Genomic DNA, 19202 nt, shown 5'->3' on the forward strand with positions numbered 1-19202 from the left:
CCCTCTTAGAGATTGGCTGGGGCTACATAAATATTAAGCTGCTGATTAATATGCTCCCACCTCCATTTCCCAGAGTTCCTCCAGTTGAACAGGGAGAAAATAACAATCATGCCACCCCTGGAATACAAACCAGACCAAATTAATCAAACCCAGCTCCACTGGTAACAGTGAGCTAAACTACCTAACAGAACAAATTAACCCCATTGACTACAATGATTCTAAACTAAATTTACCTATCCTAGCACCTAACTAGGATGGTGCTACTTTTGTTTACCCCACTCACCTGCATCCTGTCTCCATTTCCCCAGGTGCACAAGTACCTCATTATTGAAACTGTCCAAGCCCACATCAGAACGGTGCACCCATCCCCTCTATAGAGACATTTACATTTTCTTACAGTGTGCCTGTGATCGATAATGGTTCCACCCAGTTTTCTGACAAAATGATCTATCACCCCATTTGCTTTCTTCCCGGCTCTCTCAATAGCTGTTTGTAATGTTTCTCCCGTTCTTGACCTCTGGACCACAATATATTTATGCCTGGCCATCACACTAAAGCCTTGTAAACATCCTCCTTTATATCAAATAACAGGTTCAGATACTTTCAACTAGTCAGGTTATCACCAACAGCATGAAAGATAATAACACACAGAAATCCTCACTTCATATCAGCCTCCTCTATAAACTCATCGGCTCCCATCTCAAACCCCTGGACTTGCAGGCTTTTCCACTCTAAATCCAGGTGACTGCCATAACTTCCAATTTTGACCCTCTGGTACATTCAGTAGACAAAAGAATGACCCAGAAAACAAATGCTTCCTTCAGTAAGAAAAATAGTTATCTCAGCCAGACCAAAGACCAACTCTCCAAAAACCTTCTAAAAAATTAACCCACCCAAATTACCTGATCCAGCTCTGCTCATGCATTGACACCCCCACATATAAGCCAATTAAACCCCCAAATTTTATCTCCCAGCAACCTTAATTATCTCCACTGGCCTGTCCATGGCTTCCCACACAGTGGCCAACCAAAATGGGAATTAATGGGGGCCAACATTTTCAAACCTGCTTCAGGTATATTCAGAATGTTGGAGTAAATTCAAACATTGACAAAGTGATCTCAATATTGGGGTACATTTACTAAGCCTGGTGCAGCTCTGCGTGGTAGCCAATCAGTTTCTCACTTCAGCTTGTTCAATTAAACTTTGGCAATACAACCAGGAAGCTAATTGATTTCTACGTAGCATTGCACCAGATATTGCACTTTCCACTTTTAGTAAATAATGCCCATTGCATCTCAAAATGGCATTCCTTCTCAGATTGTCAAGTATTTCACCACAGGCCTAACAAAAGATGTTATCCCTTCTGTTCAAGATCACCTTAGCATATGATTGCTTCCATTATTACGAACACCTCATCATCCTGCAATCCTGAGCTTCCCCTCCTGTTATGCGCCAATTCTCCAACCTTGAATGCCCCTGCAAAAGCCATAAAGATGGCAGCTTCAAATAGTACAGCTTTGCCACATTTCCCACAAATCTCTTTCAATAGTATTAATGCTAGCTGCTTCTCATCTATAGGGTCCCTTCTCCTCCTAGATTTTGACTGGACTCCGGCCCACCCTTTTAGCACCCTCATAATTGCAACTCACCTTATGGCATCCTACTCTATGTATAAACTTAAACAGAAATATATAACTGACAACAATCATTCCACTGTTACATTTTGATAGCTCACTTTAGGATCCCAAGCTAGAACCACGGTGACTTTTTTACTAGTTGATTCCTCAAGATGTCTTAAAATGCAAGACACTTTTTCCATTCCCTCCTGTATGCTATTCATTTCCTCTTTTTTTGAGGCTAAACATATCACCTTAACCTCCTTTCTAGAAAGGTGACGGTGTGTTGCTGGATGTGACACTGCATATTTGCTGTTCTGACCTTCCCAACAAGCTCACTTCTTGTCTTTTTGTATTAAGCCCCCTCTCGGTTTTATATTTTATTTTTTTTTAGATTCTCCATATCCCCTCCCCTCAAGGGAATCCTTATTAGCATCATACATATCTAAATATGATTAGGATATATCCTCATCCAAATCCACCACACCATCTCACCCAAAACCACCATTTGTCTCTTTTTGGGTTATACTGCCCTAGGTTACGGTATTGAATTTGTGTTTGCCAAAGTGTAAATGTTTATAATATGAATATATCCCTGCACTGCTCCACTTCTCTCATCAACCTCCACCTAAAGAAAAAAAAAAGGGTCTCTCACTTCTGTTTAATCACCAACTAAAAAAATTTGCATGTGTAAGAAATGGCATAAAGCTTTTCTCAAATCTGTGAGGCAAAAATTTTTAAAATGCACTCAAACAAGTGTGAAGTGGAGTGGATACTGGGAGTTTTGTGAACTTGTTTACAGATTTTGCTTATCCACACTGGTGAATATGTAAAGTATGGGATATTTTGGAATTGCACATGGGATCTTTGTACTTTTTATTGAAAAGAATGGACTGAATTAATTGGAAACACATAGTTTTTTTTTATATAAAACAATTGATAAATAGTATATTCATTTAAAAATATTTAGTGATTTTTGTAAGAGTTTGCTTGCACTGTATATTTGCATATGTTTGTGTTTGAGTGTATTTTTTATTTTTTGCCACAGAGATTTGAGAAAAGCACTACAATATTTTTTACACATGCAAAGTGTAAATGTTGCACACATCAAAAGGTTATTCTAATCTTGAACAGTTCATAGTGACATCCTGTCCAGCTTAAATGTAGCAACAAATGTATTACCTAGCTTGTAAACAGGCTGATCTGTAATCACCGCATATATAGCAAAAGAGTAGTAGTAGTCTATTGCTGTTAGCTGATCAGTGAAGCCTGTGTCATCTTGCGTCTAAATTAGTCACAATAATTCTTCCAATAAGACAGATCGCAAACCACCTGATAGAAGCTGGAGTGGCTAGAGAGGAAGGTATTTCATCTGTCAGAACTCCACTGCTAGAATCCTGACAGGTTGTAGTAAAGATGTAAAAAGCTACAGTGCTCCCATGTTCACTCTGGGTGACCCTAGGTCCATGCTTTATGATCAATGCATTTTGAGTGTAATAGCAATCTCTCTCAAGAAATAACACTAGAACAGAGAGTTACCCTTTTAAATCACAGTCCTTCGGAGGTTCATTACTTCCAGGACAATTTTGACTTCCAGTGGGCCCCTCGGTCTCTCCCTTATTTGGGGATTCACCTCACGAACTCTATTTCATCGTTATATAAGACCAATTATTCCCCGTTCTTCAAACGACTCAAATCTGACATACTAGATTGGGAGGATCATCCACTATCCTTGTTTGGCAGAATTAGCTCTATTAAGATGACCTTTTTACCAAGACTATTGTACTACTTTAGGACATTACCAATCTTGGTTCCCAAATGGGAACTGTTACTATTACAAGCAGCAGTCTCTAGATTTATCTGGAGGGGAAAACGTCCTAGGGTTAACTAGTCAACTCTATTTTCCCTAAAGAAGCATGGCGTTTTGAGACTTCCTAATCTCTTGGTCTATTTTCAGGCGGCTCAAATAGTACAGTTATCTTGCACTACCGCCAGGGGTTACATCCCCCAATGGGTTGGTATCCAGGCCTTATCTTGCCATCCTTATGCTATTGGTGCTCTCATGTGGCTCCCCAGTCGATTGCGTCCTCCTATCCCATGTTCTACATTGTCTTATTCATTAACGGTGGGGGATAGATGGCGGGCTCGCAAACCTTTCTGCTCCCCACATACCCCATTAGCTCCAGTTTTTTGTAATCCCGAGTTTATTCCTGGCTTATCACCATCTGTATTCCAATGTTGGATGAATAAGGGTTTTCTGCGTATTGGAGATTTCCTGGATGGACTTCGTCTTCATTCTCTCCAGTGCTTTTTGACAAAGTATCAGATGCCTTCCAGGGAATTGTTTCGCTACCATCAACTTTTATCTTTTATCACTAGTAAACTCAAATTACTCATAGAACCTTGCACACTTACTCCTTTAGAGGTCTCCTGTGGGGCAACTGGGATGATGAAGGGTCGTTTGTCCATTATCGATGCTTCCCTGGTTGATCCACTTACTAAATTATCTTATATCACTCAATGGGAAAGGGATTTGAATAGCTCACTGGACCTGGACACTTGGCGGAATGCAGCCCATACTCTATCAAAGATTTTGATTAATACTGCTTTTATCGAGTCCAATTACAAAACACTACTTTGCGGGTATCTAGTTCCTACACGCCTTGCTAAAATGTATCCATCAGTATCACCTAATTGCTTCCGACACTACAGACAAGAGGGCACTATGCTCCATATCTGGTGGAAATGTCCGGTAGTGAATAGATTTTGGATCCGAATGTTTAACTTCATTTATTCGGTAACAGGAATTAATATTCGTAGATCACCGGAAGTGTCTTTATTTAATTTGCTACCCTTTGACATTCCCAAAAAATCTACTAAATTAATTCTTTACCTCTTACTAGCAGCACGTATTACCATAGCTAGATATTGGACAATCACTAATTCCACTAGACGGGGTTAAACAAAAACTTAATTGGATAATGATAAACGATAAACCTATGAGCATTGTCAATAATGATGCTTCTAGATTTGAGACGACGTGGGAACCATGGATCAGATATATCTCTATTACTTAATAGTACTACGGCTGACCCTCTCTCTCTCTCCTTTTTTTTTTTCTCTTCTCTCCCCTTCCCCCCCTTCTTTTCTGACTTATTCTGGATCTTTTCTTTCGATTTTTCTATTTTTGTTCTTTTTTCTTCTTTTTTGGTTTGCTTATTGTTGGTAAATCTATATGGAACTGCCTATGTATGTTTACTGACTGATGGAACATTTGCTACCTTGTGGGGATGGTGTTTCCTGGTTACAACATCATCAACTAATCTTTTTTCACATGCCTATATATTTTATGAATATGTTTATTCACCCCAACTCACCATGTAGGTCGGCAATGTTTCTATTTCTGTGTATACCAATTTTTCAATAAAAATATTGAAAGATAAATCACAGTTCTCCTTCACCAATTAACTTCTTCATTACAGTATGTAATCTCATACAACTAGTAAAGGTTATTGTTCTTCTTGTCACTGTAATTGTTCACATGGTTTTTATTAACCACTTGACCTCCAGAAGGTTTTCCCCCCTTCATGACCAGGGCATCTTTTTGTTATTCGGCACTTTGCTGCTTTAACTGGCAATTGCTTGGTCATGCAACACTGTACCCAAAATGAAACTTTTTTTTACACAAATAGAGCTTTCTTTTATTTTTATATTTTATATAAATGAAAAAATGCTGAAAATGTTGTTATAAAACATATACAATAAAAAAATAAATGTATTCATAAATTGAGGCTGAAATGTATTCTGCTACATGTCTTTGGTAACAAAACAAAAAACTCAATAAGTGTATATTAATTGGTTTGTGTGAAAATTAGTGTCTACAAACTATGGTATATAGCAAGGGTCTTGAATTAAAATTGACGGAGGTCCGATCAGCAAAATTTCCTTCCAGCAGAGGTCCAAATCTCATTAGTGATATACCACATCACAGTCCCCCGGTACATTATGTTCTTTAGCGTATCTTTCACACTGTAGTCTCCTCTACATCACAGTCCCCTCTTTAAAGAAGTCCCACAGTGTCCTCTTTTTCCCTTCACATCACTGCCCCCCTTTACATCACAGTGCCCCTTAACAAAACACAGCGTCTCCTAACACAACACAGCACCCCTTTACACAACACAGCACCCCTAACACAACACAGCACCCCTTAACACAACACAGTGCCCCTAACACAACTCAGCGCCCCTTAACATAACACAGCGCCCCTTAACATAACACAGTGCCCCTAACACAACACAGCTCCCCTAATACAACACAACACCTCTACAATACACAGCACCCCTAACAACACAGCGCCCTTTAACACAACACAGCGCCCCAACATATAACAGCACCCCTAACACAACACAACGTCCCTTAACACAACACAGTGCCCCTAAAACACACAGTACCCCTAACAACACAGCGCCATTTAACACAACACAGCGCCCCTAACACAACAGTGCCCCTAACACAATACAGGGCCCCTAACATAACACAGCAACTTCTAAAACACACAGCATACCTAACACAACAAAGCGCCCCTAACATAACACAGCACCCCTAAAACACACAGCACACTTAACACAACACAGCACCCCTAACATAACACAGCACCCCTAAAACACACAGCACACTTAACACAACACAGCACCCCTAACATAACACAGCACCCCTAAAACACACAGCACCTCTAACACAACACAGCACCCCTAACAACACAGCACCCCTAACATAACACAGCACCCCTAATGTAACACAGCACCCCTAAAACACACAGCACACCTAACACAACACAGTGCCCCCAACAACACAGTGCCCCTAACACAACACAGCACCCCTAACAACACAGCACCCCTAACATAACACAGCACCCCTAATGTAACACAGCACCCCTAAAACACACAGCACACCTAACACAACACAGCGCCCCCAACAACACTGCACCCCTAACAAAACACATCGCCCATAACATAACACAGCACCCCTAAAACAAACAGCACACCTAACACAACACAATGCGCCTAACAACACAGCGCCCTTTAACACAACACAGAGCCCCTTTTAATGCAAGCCTTCGACTGGTAGCTTAGGCAGGGCAGAAACACTAATCCTTCTGGGGTGTCCTCCCCTGGGCCTCTGGCCCACCACCGGAGTCGTCCTCATAGAGAGCTAGGTGTTGGGGGGGGGGGGGGGTGGGAGCTGCCAAGGTTGTTGTATTGGCTGGTGGGCAATTGCCTGGCTTGCTGGTGTGGGAGGGCTCCCACTTTCTGTCTTGAGCTGCAGAGAATGGAGGGGTGGTTACCGGCTCCTGCCCCTCAGTCCCAATCTGCAGCTCCTCACGCCCCGCCCACTGAGGGGTAGTCCTGTCCAGACCACGGCCATGCCGCTGCTGCTGCTGCTGGGTGTCCTCTTCTGGGCCTCCCACCCAGCCGCCGGTGTCGTTCTCACGGTGGGCGGGGTGTGGGAGGCGGGATCTGGTGTTTGCCCGGCTTGTGAGTGTGTGGGGACTTCTGCTCTTTTGCGGCTCGAGGCAAAGGGCAGAAGTCTTTTCATGTTGGTGGGCCGGACGCTCGCCCACTTGTTGACATGGTGACTTGTGCAGCTCCCGCCTCTCGGTCCCAATCTTCAGCTCCTCACACCCCACCAGCTGTGGGGATGGCATCGTGGCTTGGCGAGGGGCCCGAGGGAGGGCACCCAGCGGTGGCGGTGGCGCGGCTGCAGTCCAGATGGGACTGTCCCTCGGTCTGGTTCCAGACCGTGGTCAGCCATTTAGTGACCACTGGTATAGAGTATATATTGGAATTTACTCAGCTATGATGCTTTACTGGTAATGGTGGTGATCAATAGTGGGACTGTGTGAAATCTGGCACTAACAGACACTGGCTTGGAGGGACACTGACAATGATATCACTTGTGACTCTAATACAATTATCACTGATCAAATACACTGTACTAATGACACTGACTTGGAAGTCGTTAACATCAAAAGGCAATCAAGAGGCTAACTTTGTGCATAACAAATGTAAAGTGTGTAATGTGTGCTGTTTTTGCACACAGATCTGGCTGCTTTTTCTCCCTGAACTCTTGTTTGTAAACACAGGACTCTGAACTCTGATTGGCCACAGCCAATCTGCAGGTATTCAGCCAAAATCCTTGTCTGAAATCTGCTGACAAACTCATGGTGTGTCCAATCCACAGCACAGGTCTGCAAGGGTTGCATGCAGGCAAACCTGAAACCTGAAAGCAGTACATTGTCAAGCCAGCACCTGCTGCCCGCTCACAGTAAATGTACAGAGGGTAGCAAGTGCTTAAAGTGAAAAATAAAAACAAAAAACTTTATTATTCCCATGTTTAAAAATCCATGGAAAAAAATAATAAAACAAAATTAGCCATGCACAAAATAAAAAATAAAAATCAATAATAAACATGTTAATCATTTATTAAAAAGCAAAAAGCTTGGTATAGCTATTGAGACTTGCTGGAGCAATAATGTCCAGTTCAAAAATTCATTTAGAATCACTGCTGGACTTTCAGGATATTCTGTGCTGACTCACCAGTCTTTAATTACACTCTCAATAGCCCAAAAAGATATACCTCTCAGGGTTTGGCACCCTACTCCCCAGACACTTCAAGACCTATTTGGTAGTTTGTCATTTGTCTTATTGCAAACATCATTGTGACTAAATGGAAGCAGGATGACAAATGCTTCACAGATCAGCTAACAGTAAGTGGATGCTATTATTTTTCAGCTAGGAAGTGATATATTTGTTACCACATTAAGGCTCCATTCACACTTCTGCACCTTCAAACTTGTGCAATTTTCATTGTGACTTTTCAGTGTGACTTTGGATGAGTGTGACTTTGGCTTTGACCAAGGATGATTATTTGTGCTGTACAAAGTCGCACACAAGTCCCATGTATAACATTCAGGTGTGACTTTCATGTGACTTTGGAGAGTTTACAGTGAAGTCTATGGCCCTCAATTTGTGTGAAAGTCAGACCAAAGTAGTGCCTGAATGACTTGAAGTCGCACAGATATGAATGGTACTCATTGGGAAACATGAGCTGCAACTTGTCATGTGACTTTGGACCCCAAAGTCACATGACAAGTCACACAAGTGTGAATGGGCACTTAGGCTGCATAGGAAACATTGTCACTATGAACTGGTGAGTAAAATAAGCGTTTGATTTGTGTAACACTTAAAATTTTAGGAGTGTTTAGGGAATTCAATTCAATGCAGGTACTTTGCTTGTGGATTGTTGGAGGACTTATCTACTTCAGTTTCAGCTGCGGGATTTAGTTAGCACCTTCCGTTTCTCCTTATTGCCTTATATTGGCTGTTTGTGTTCTCTGTCACTCCTGATGGTCTCTCACATCTCTGCTCCTCCAGCATGCAATTTGAAACAGAAGTAACTCAGTATCCAGACCAGTATCTGGTCTGTGTTTCCTTGCTGCTGGCTCCACCACTGATAAGACAAAGTCCACATTGCATTCACATCCTCTTGCCATGCTGGGATGTCGGATTGTATGTTAAGAGACCCTTGATCTTCTGGCCCACATGAAAACCCTCTTTGTAACTTCATGTGGGGAGCTGCCCATACACCTCCCCCTGACCTGAATGCACCTGGCTGTAGTGACCAACATTTTCCTGATGCATGACAAAAGAGGGTTATCCAGCTCATTCATTGAGGTTGATTTACTTAAGGCAAATAGGCTGTGCATTTAAATACACTTGGAAGTGCACTGCAAGTGCACCGAAAGTCCATCTGCTCTAGATCTAAGGGGAACAGGGAAAGAAAATAAAAAAACAGCATTTTGCTTGCACATGGTTGCTCATTTCAGAGCTTCCCTTTGGATATAAAGCAACTACATCAAGCCCTAAGTTTCTCACTAGCCCTTGTGCCTGCATAATTTTCACTGCTGTGTGGCAGCTTGACAGCACCACATTCTGGCAGAAAATGTGTGCTGGCAGAATCCTGCCCCACTACCATCAGTGTGCCCAGCACCTAGGGGAAATTTGGGGCATGAGAAGTCAACGGGAACTGCACCATATCTCAACAAACCCTGTGAACTCAAAATTACCCTCTTAACAAGGAGAGGAATTGCATTTGAATTTGCTTACATTTACCTATTGATTTCTTTTTATACAATAACCCACCAAGGTCTATCGGCCAAAAGTGGGCTTGACCACTGAGAAACTGCTGCCATCTTCCTCTGCTTTGGTTGTTATGTTAACCCCTCCATTCCCGCTGAAAAGATAATTCTGGCTGATTTTGTGGCACACACAAAGCTGCACTCAGTAGGATGGTTGCACACAATAGGCTTCCCAGACACAAAGGTAAAGCTGCACATAAAGCACTGGCTACATGCAAAGGTCTGGCTATACACAAGGGACTAGTTAATGATCATCTTTAAACACCCCCTAACTCCCAGTGCTGACATCACCACCAACTGGGTGCCTGGCTTTACCCACTTCCTGTCCCTTCCAGTGATCCTGCACTTTTTCCTCCTGTCACCATGGCACTGCCCACAACACAGAAAGCTGGAACCATGGAGTGCCACACTACCCACTGCTGACCTAGGAAGATGGCACCAACCACAACACCCAACCTTAAAATGCCTGGCCCCCAGGTAAGTACTGCTCCATTGCTGCACCGCTCCAAAGAAAATTGGCACATACGGGGGAGATTTACTAAAACTGGTGCTCTCATAATCTGGTGCAGCTTTGCATAGTAACCAATCAGCCTCCAGGTTTTATTGTCAAAGCTTAATTGAACAAGCTGAAATTAGAAGCTGATTGGCTACCATGTGCAGCTGCACCAGATTCTATGTGTACCAGTTTTAGTAAATCCCTCCCATATTTGTTTGCTAGTTTTAATTAACGTATTGTTGAAATGTGACTTCACTTTTGATGTTAATGAAGAATTTCATTGATCAGTCCTACCTGCCGCTGTTTGCAATTCCAAGTGCTTAATAGGTTTGTCTTTCTGTTACAGTCACATGGCCATTCCTGCTATTCTAATAACAAACATGATAATAATCATACAATCAGTTACATTTCTGTAGGAATTCTGTATACCATCAGTGTGTACTAAGCAAAAAGCATTTGTATTTTTGTCAGTTTTAGAAAATGTCAGGCTGAAGAAATGAAATTTCTATTAACAATAAAAAAATGCAAAAAAATTCTAATAAATATTGTTATAATCATGTTTTAAGAAAATTTACTTTAATTATGTTTGTACATTTCAAACCAAATTATTAAACAGAGCTGAACAAGCAAAGGTTGTTTTTGAAAGTGCAAAGTTAGAAATGCAACGCAATTATTAGTTGTTTCCTGTGAGCCCCTTAATGGAGTATGACAAACATTATAAATTATTCAGTATTTTAAGATAGATAATAACAATTCCATGAAAAAAGGAATCAATTTTATACTAAGTAATAGCAAAAAATAACAATATTACATCACTAAAACAATAAATAATTTTCTAGGTAATATCTCTAACAGCTAAGATATACTGTTGTGGAATAAGAAAATGTAATGTTCCCTTGGGTCAGCCAGCATGAGTCATATGTAAATGTTGGCACCTGAGACAATAAACGCTGTCATAAATGAGGCAAGACTATGTTCACTCAACAAGAAAAAAATATTCTACAGCTAGTCTACTTTTCATAAGCCCTGCCTGAGCAAATCACTGTGATAAATCGGAGAATTGTAACACAATTCAGAATTGGAATGCATTAATGCCATCACTCACTGTTATTTGCATTGAAAAAAAGACCATTAGAGCAGCCATCCTTTGAGGCTAACTTGATTAACTTGCAATGGCAGGCAGCCAGGGTGAAGTTACAGCGAAGCAAACTCTTGATATCTTGTGTATTAAAATGTTTACACTGAAGATCTTCAAGACACTAGAAAATGGGGCTCTATGTCAACACTGTAAACTTGACTCCTATGTCTGCTAAAACTATTGCATATTGTATATTGTCATATTTTGGAATTAGGGAAATGCAAAATTGAATATAAATATTATTTAGAAATATACAGTATAATTACAATAAAAGGAAAAGCTTCTGTAGGGGTGAACATATACTGCCAATTTTAAACCATATCCAATGTTTGTCAAAGTTTGAGCTGCAGGGGCAAAATGAAGGCATCTCACCATAATAATAATACTTTGTGTACAGATATTTTTCATCTTTCTCTTTTTTGTATGCTGTATGTATCACACATTAATACACTTTGACATGTTAAACTTTAAAAATAAAGGGGCCCAGTTAGGTTTAAGTACAGCCAAATGCCTCACCATATGTTCTTTACTCAAGCTTTTGAATCGGCTCACATTCAGATTAGATTTGCATTTGGATCTCTCTTCAGAAAGCATTTCACAGGCAGTAAGGATACATGGTTTCCTGCATCAATGGTTGCAGGTAATTTGCAAAGCCCCCCTATTCAGTTGAATGGGTCACATCAGCAGGGATAATTTTTGCACTGACAGGGATAACGGGGGCGTGGTTGGAGGGCAGTAAAATTGTGCCTCAAGTCTGTAGTCTTATAGTTGAAATGGTTACCAAAATTTTAATCAACTTTATATTTAACCTTATACTAATTGCAGTAACTGTATTTATGTTTTACATCATTATTATTTTGAATGTATTAATAAGCCATGTAACAATGCGTAAATTACAAAGTAGTAACAATAACAGCAATAATAATGATGATGTTAATAACAAAAAGTCTACATTTATATCCCATATGTGAATATCTTTCTAGATGCAGATTGGTAGGTGTCTTTGCTGCTATTTTGACCAGAGCACAAGACTGTTAACATTGAAGTAGGAGCTATTCCGAACATATGTTGGGGCCAAACACTATTCAGACATTTGGCATGGATGAGTGTGACAGCTTTTTTGCTGTCAATGGTTGCTAAGTAAGTAGCAGATGCCTACACTTGCCCCATCCTTACTGACTCCTGACGTCACCTGGTCTATTCATTTACATGGTCAAGAATCCGGAGCCATGTAAGCAAAGGGGCAGGGAATGGAACAGGTTAGATTATTGCTTAAATTTGGCCACATGGCCAATAGTATTGCCCACAATTGGACATGGCCATATTTGGTCAATGATGTCACCACTATCCTTGCCTCTTCTTTTATATAGCTGATGACAGCTTATGGAGCTGTCATTTTGCTATGAGTACCATCATCCCGGTTGTCTGTCTCCTGTCAGTCATGTGAGCCGAATGGGGTTTTTTTGGGGGGGAGGGAGAATCAACCGGCAGCATGATTGATGATGGATTTATAATGAGGAACATTTTTTGATGATTTTTATTTATATAATAAAGTACCTGTCAAAGGTTTAGGTGTCTATTTCTAGGTGACACCTTTTTTTTTGGTGAATAAGTAGTGGCACTCTGTACCTCATATTCATTCATGTAGGGGGTGGGTGGTATCTGGTGGCCTCCTTATTGGTACAGGGGCTTCCAAATTCTGATATCCGCCACCGCCTGCAGACCCCCACAACCACTGACCAGGGTTGTGGGGAAAAGGCCTTTGTCCTTATCAACATGAGGACAAGGTGCTTTGCCATTTGCCCTCATGTTAAGGGCAAATGGCCTGATATAATTCATAGGTTCTGGTATGGATCTCCTGAGAAACCTAACACTTTTTTTTTTTTGCACGTGGCACCTCCTTAAAATCCATACCAGACTCAAAGGGGACCAGGGGTAGACTGACAACTCATGGGGCCCCGGGCAATAGGGGATCATGGGGCCCCTGTGTCCTTGCCCACACTCAAAAAAGCCTATAAAAAAGGTACCAGGGGCATTTCATGGGGCCCCCTACTGACCCAGGGCCCTTGGGCAGTGCCCGAGTGCTCGAATGGTCAGTCCGCCCCTGAAGGGGACTCTACAATTTTAAATTCCTAGCATATAAAACATAATTGCCACCATACAAACCCCTTCAAAGATCCCCCACAATACATAACAAGCCCTTTTGCTACGTATTTTGGGGAGCTTTGTGGTCTGTGTACTTAAAAAATATCCAGAAGGGAAATGTCATTTGCTGGCACTTTAAACTTTTTAAATGTCAGTGCTTTAAAAAATCATTGCCATGTTGAATTTTGCAAATAATGCGTTGGTACATGTTCCCCAGTGCAGTGTATACACCACCCCCATGCCATTTTCTGACATCCCATTACCTATTTGCCCAGAAAATGGGCATTATTCATTTTGCAGATTCAGCCCCTGTAAATTTCAGTGGGGTGTGGCTTTGGTGCCTAAACCTCTTTCAAGTTTGCTGAACCCTGCTCAAACTGAACCCAGGGTAGTTTGGCTAATTACTAATCTTTAGTAATGATTTCTTAGCAAAAACACTTTACTGATCAAAACATTTTCAGAAGATAGAGGTAAAACCTGCTGAAAAGCATTACCCTCCATATAGCTTCAACAACCTGTGTGTTGGCATTGAAGATACAAAGACTTTCAGCAACCATTGCTGTTTTGCTAAATGCATGTAGAGCAGCAAAGGACAAGATTATAGAAATTAACTGTGGTCAAAAGAACAGTAAGAGCAAGAGGTGGAAGGCTTCTGCAGATATCTGCAGGCACATCCAAATAATTGGAGAACCATCATATCTATACAGTGAACTGCTGATACTATGTTAAATTATGTCCCCTATCTTCCAGCCAGTAAGGAAGATCCTTGGAGCAACAATATAGACAGGCATTTCTTCATACAGTCCTACTCAGCTGTTATTTTCTTATGATCTGTAAAGACTATTGTGCAGGCACTAGTTACAATATCACTAAGATATCGTAATCTTAAAAAGCTTATATGCATTAGAGATGAGTCAAACTGCCTGGGTTCAGTTCTCAGGGGGTTGGGAGAGGGTCATTGAATCCTGCATGAAGTCTATGGAACCTGAACTTACCCTCACACCATATTAAAGAATATGGGGGCAAATCTTGACACCATTGTTTTCCCCATTTTCAAGGCTAAGATGTATGGTGCAGTGAAAAAGGTCCATGGAAAGCTGGGCAGCCATTGAGGACTTATACAAATGCAGATTATTTTTTTTAATGACCTTTTTCATGTGACTTCAAGACAATATTAAAAACGATCAAATCGTTTATACTGTATATCATACTTGGGGGATGCCTTTAAGCTGCACATGGTTTTGCAGATGAGTGCGATTTTCACAAGCAGTCTCAGCAACATTGTACACTGGCAGTTCATATTTGACTGTGGTATTGATTTTGTAACTTTTACATTTATCTTGGCTTAAATACAGCAGCACCCCAGTCTGATTTGCTGCAATATCTAGGGGTTAATGTACTAAAACTGGAGAGTGCAAAAACTGGTGAAGCTATGCAGAGAAACCAATCAGCTTCCATGTTTTAATGTCTAAGCTTAATTGAACAAACTGAAGTTAGAAGCTAATTGGCTACCATGCACAGCTTCACCAGATTTGCACTCTCCGGCTTTAGTAAATCAACCCCCTAATCTTTTATCCAGCAGGAACTAGCGTGAATTAAAAGGCGAAAGTAACAGCCATAATACATAACAAAACTAGAGAAGAATTTACTAAAAAATAAATAAATAAAAAATAAATCTAAAACCCTTAACTTTGAAGACATTGGCACAAACGTTTACTACTATTTTTTTTCTTTTTGGTTGCTGCTATACTTTTTGCAGTTAACCCAAGGAAATTAACAAGTAGTATATTAATGGGCTTATTCTAAACAAGAATGATGCATAAAACTACAATGGACCTACAGTTACAGGAAAACAATACAAGAGACACAGGGATTGATTTACTAAAGGCAAATAGACAGTGCAGTTTGCAAGTGCAGTTGCATTCTGCTCCAGATCTTAGTAAATGAGGGAAAGCTTTGTTGATTTCCATCAACCAATCATGTACAGTCAAAATGCTGTTTTCTTTTATTTTCAAATAAAAAACATAAATGTGCAGCGCTGTTAAAACCAATAGATAAATACATATATAAACATGTAAGAAAGTGCACACAAATATATAAAGTGACACTGTGCATCTATGTATGTGCCACTAGAATATGTGGCCAATATAAACGTGAAAGAAACACTGTGTCTAAAACATAAGTCCAGAGTGCAGGCGTGAACAAGATCTCAAATGATCTTCTGGTATCCAAAAGACACAGATTGTGGATAAGGTGAGACAATTAAAGTGTAGATTGCGCACTCACCAGATACGCAACCTTTTTGCGCATTTGTATGATATAATATGGACATCAGACATCAGACATCTCATCAAAAAGGTCTGGTCAGATCTGGTCAATGCCTCCTTCGCTATCCCACGGTTTGCACTTAGCTTTCCCAAATGGTAACCACTCTGCGGATGTACCTGGCTCCCACAGGAGCTCAGAAAGAAACAACAGAGGAGGCCAGTAGTGCAATATTGCCTTAGGATGTTTATTCCACACAATGGATATGTATACAGAAAGAAAGCAAATAAAATAGATTACTGACCGATTGCAAGCTGCCGCGGGGACCCCTTGTGGTGCTGGCGGTAAGGCGTCAAAATAGCTACAGCCCGACCTGACGCGTTTCGAGCAAGTGCTCTTAGTCATAGGGTGTCCTGGCCATTTTTTATCTGTTTTAGAGGTCTTATATGGTGCCTTTTGTGTACAGCTGCTGTAATCTGGGAATTGATAGACTGGAAGGCGCTCACTTACTTTATATGTTTCTTTTATTTTCCTTGCATGTGACTGGCTATTCTTTACAACGTAAAGCCTCACATCATTTACTAAGCTCTGGAGCAAATTCTCTTCCAGAGTGAAACTGCACTTGCAAAGTGCATATTCAATTTCTTTTAGTAAATCAACCCAATAAAGTGCTACAAAATTGCATATATGCACACATACATATGCTATCTATCCTGTCCTAGCAGGTGAATATTGGAAATAGTCTGCATGTAACTGGGATACACTAAAATTCACTTAGCTTCCATTATAGCTAATTTGTGATTTTCATGTTGAATAGGACTCTGGACATCATTGCAAAATAAAAACAGTCTCCTGTTTGGCGGTCTGTCTCCTAAGACAACTTTTAGTGTTGTCCTATGGTAGAGTTCTCTTTTCCACTCAAAGTGCAACCTGGAAAGTTTGTAGCAATTCTAAAATGTGCTTAGCCCTTTTCCACTTGTATCCTACATGGTAACCAAGCTCTTTGTGTTGCAACCCCTTCTCTATAATCTATTAGAAATTTCCTGGCTTGGTTTGCTTGAGAATGGAAGATTCCCAGTGCCAAATCCTTTTTTAACTTATGTTTTTGTTCTTTTTAAACTATTTTCATATGCGCTAAACTTTTTATTTTTTCTGTATTTTTATTTATATCATGTGTGTGTCTGTATATGTTATACCTGTTAGACACGCTGTTTATACTGGTGTCAGTCTGGACACCATGTTTGTAAGTGGATTTTTTTAAAGTAAAATTGCTTTTATTACATACTGCACCATGAGTTTGTCCTTTTCTCTTCTGAGTCGAGGATACTCTTCAGTTCTGGAGTGGATTTTCAGCCCTGCAGAGCACTCTTCCTTGGAGTTCATCCTGTATAGTTTCTATTGTTGCTGCCATCATACTGTTCACCACTCCCAGAACAAAAGCGCTTTATGCTGATTTTTCATATATCAGCATATTGCTCTGGTGAGTTCTATTTAACCGATTTTGGTGGTGGATTCACTTGGTGATATATGTTTTTGGACACTATTGATTATTTGAACATTTATTAAATTTTTTTGGACTTTTTTATTGCTGGATTTTATTTATTTATGACTTATTATTTATTTGATATATATTTGTATACACTTAAGCGCAACCTGTTTTTTTGCTTTGTACACCCTATACATTTTTATAGGTTAGGTTTTGCAGCTTATTGATTTGCATATATTTTCCATGGCGCTGGTTCTATTTATTATATATAATATATTTATATTTATATATATATATATATATACAGTATATTAGTCATTACACTGAAGGCCTGGCTGTAGGGGGATGAGCCATGACCAGGTGTAAGGTGAAGGGCAGCTGCGAATGGAAGGGGAAAATACTACAGCATGCAGAAGGCCAGGCAGATGCAAAACATTAAGTGTAGAACCTATGGCTATAGGTTGATTACCCTTCCTATAATTAGGATTGCCTCCGTAAAAAATGAAAGGCAGAAAAGTAGAGGTAGAGGTGATTCATTTGTGAAGGTGGCAAGCAAAAGCAATTCCAGTTAGCAACAATTATTAATATGCTCTGTGCAAAAAAAATACATGCAACCACGTTATTACTCTAATGTACAGTATGTACGTGGACAGGGGTAGGCTGTAAAGAGGATGCACGGCATTAGCAGCCTTAAAATGTAAAACACCCCCCCCACTCCCAAATTCTCCAAGATACACAGTATTTTTCCACCTACAGGACATTCAGTACAAGTTCACAATACATCTACTTTGAGAAACCAATGCCTACAACCCCATTGCCAATATGGCCTCTGGGAACACTTTACCCACTCTTTTTTAGTGAGACAGCTAGCTTATCCACAGCTTGTTAACTGCATATTATGCTTCAATGTAGGCTCCTTCCATCCCTTGGCCTGACCTTAGGTGTATGCAAACTGCTAGCCTATCTATTGTTGCCTAAAAAGTTGCAAAAAACTAAGGCCACCTATTGCACTTAAAAAGATTTATTATTGTAGCTTGGAGTAATTATGCAACTGAAGTTGAAACTCTAAAGATTTGAACATTACAGAACAAGTCCATTTGAATATGACTAACTACTATGAACTATGCCATTGTCTGGATAAATGAGAACCTTCAGTCTTTGTTGTTTCAGTGTCCTTACTGTCAGGCTAGATCCCTTGGGAGGGACCCAGGCAAATATTGAGGACTCTGAAAAAATAAAGATTTGTATGTTTAGACAGGGAATGTGACACCCCAAGGTGTCCAGAAGAAGGTAAGAGGAGAAAAGAGAGAAGGAAAAAAGGGGGAGGGGGGAGGAGAGAGGATGGGGATGGAGGGAAGAGGTAGTGTGTGTGTGGGGGGAGGGGAACAGTGATGGGGACGATGGCACAGGGAGTCGATTCCATAACAGGGAGTGACACCAGATTATAGGAACAATAAATATTTATTTGAAAAGTGAAACATATCCTAGTAGAGCCAGCGCACACTATCAAAAGAAACACAAATTCATGCACTTCCTACTCCAATAGTCACTAAATACCCAAAATAGAAAAGCAAACCTTTCACCCTTGAAAGTATGTAAATAGTAAGTAAACTTTTCTAATTAATCGCAATACCTCACCCAAAATACAAATAAATAAATAAGATAAATTCCAAATAAATAAATAAGATAAATTAAATATAAATACATAAATGTCCCACAACTTAATAAATGTCCCAAATACTTTCATAATCCAAAAAATATCTGTGTGAATATTCCAATTTGATTTGTAATCCAGTGTAGACTTTTCAAACTATTCGTGCACCTCAAAACAAAAAAACTTAAAATAGTGTATTACCCTT

This window comes from Staurois parvus, unplaced genomic scaffold (assembly GCF_062004578.1).
Source record: "Staurois parvus isolate SC_StPar_1 unplaced genomic scaffold, SC_StPar_1.0 ptg000561l, whole genome shotgun sequence".
NCBI classification, from domain to species: Eukaryota; Metazoa; Chordata; class Amphibia; order Anura; family Ranidae; genus Staurois; species Staurois parvus.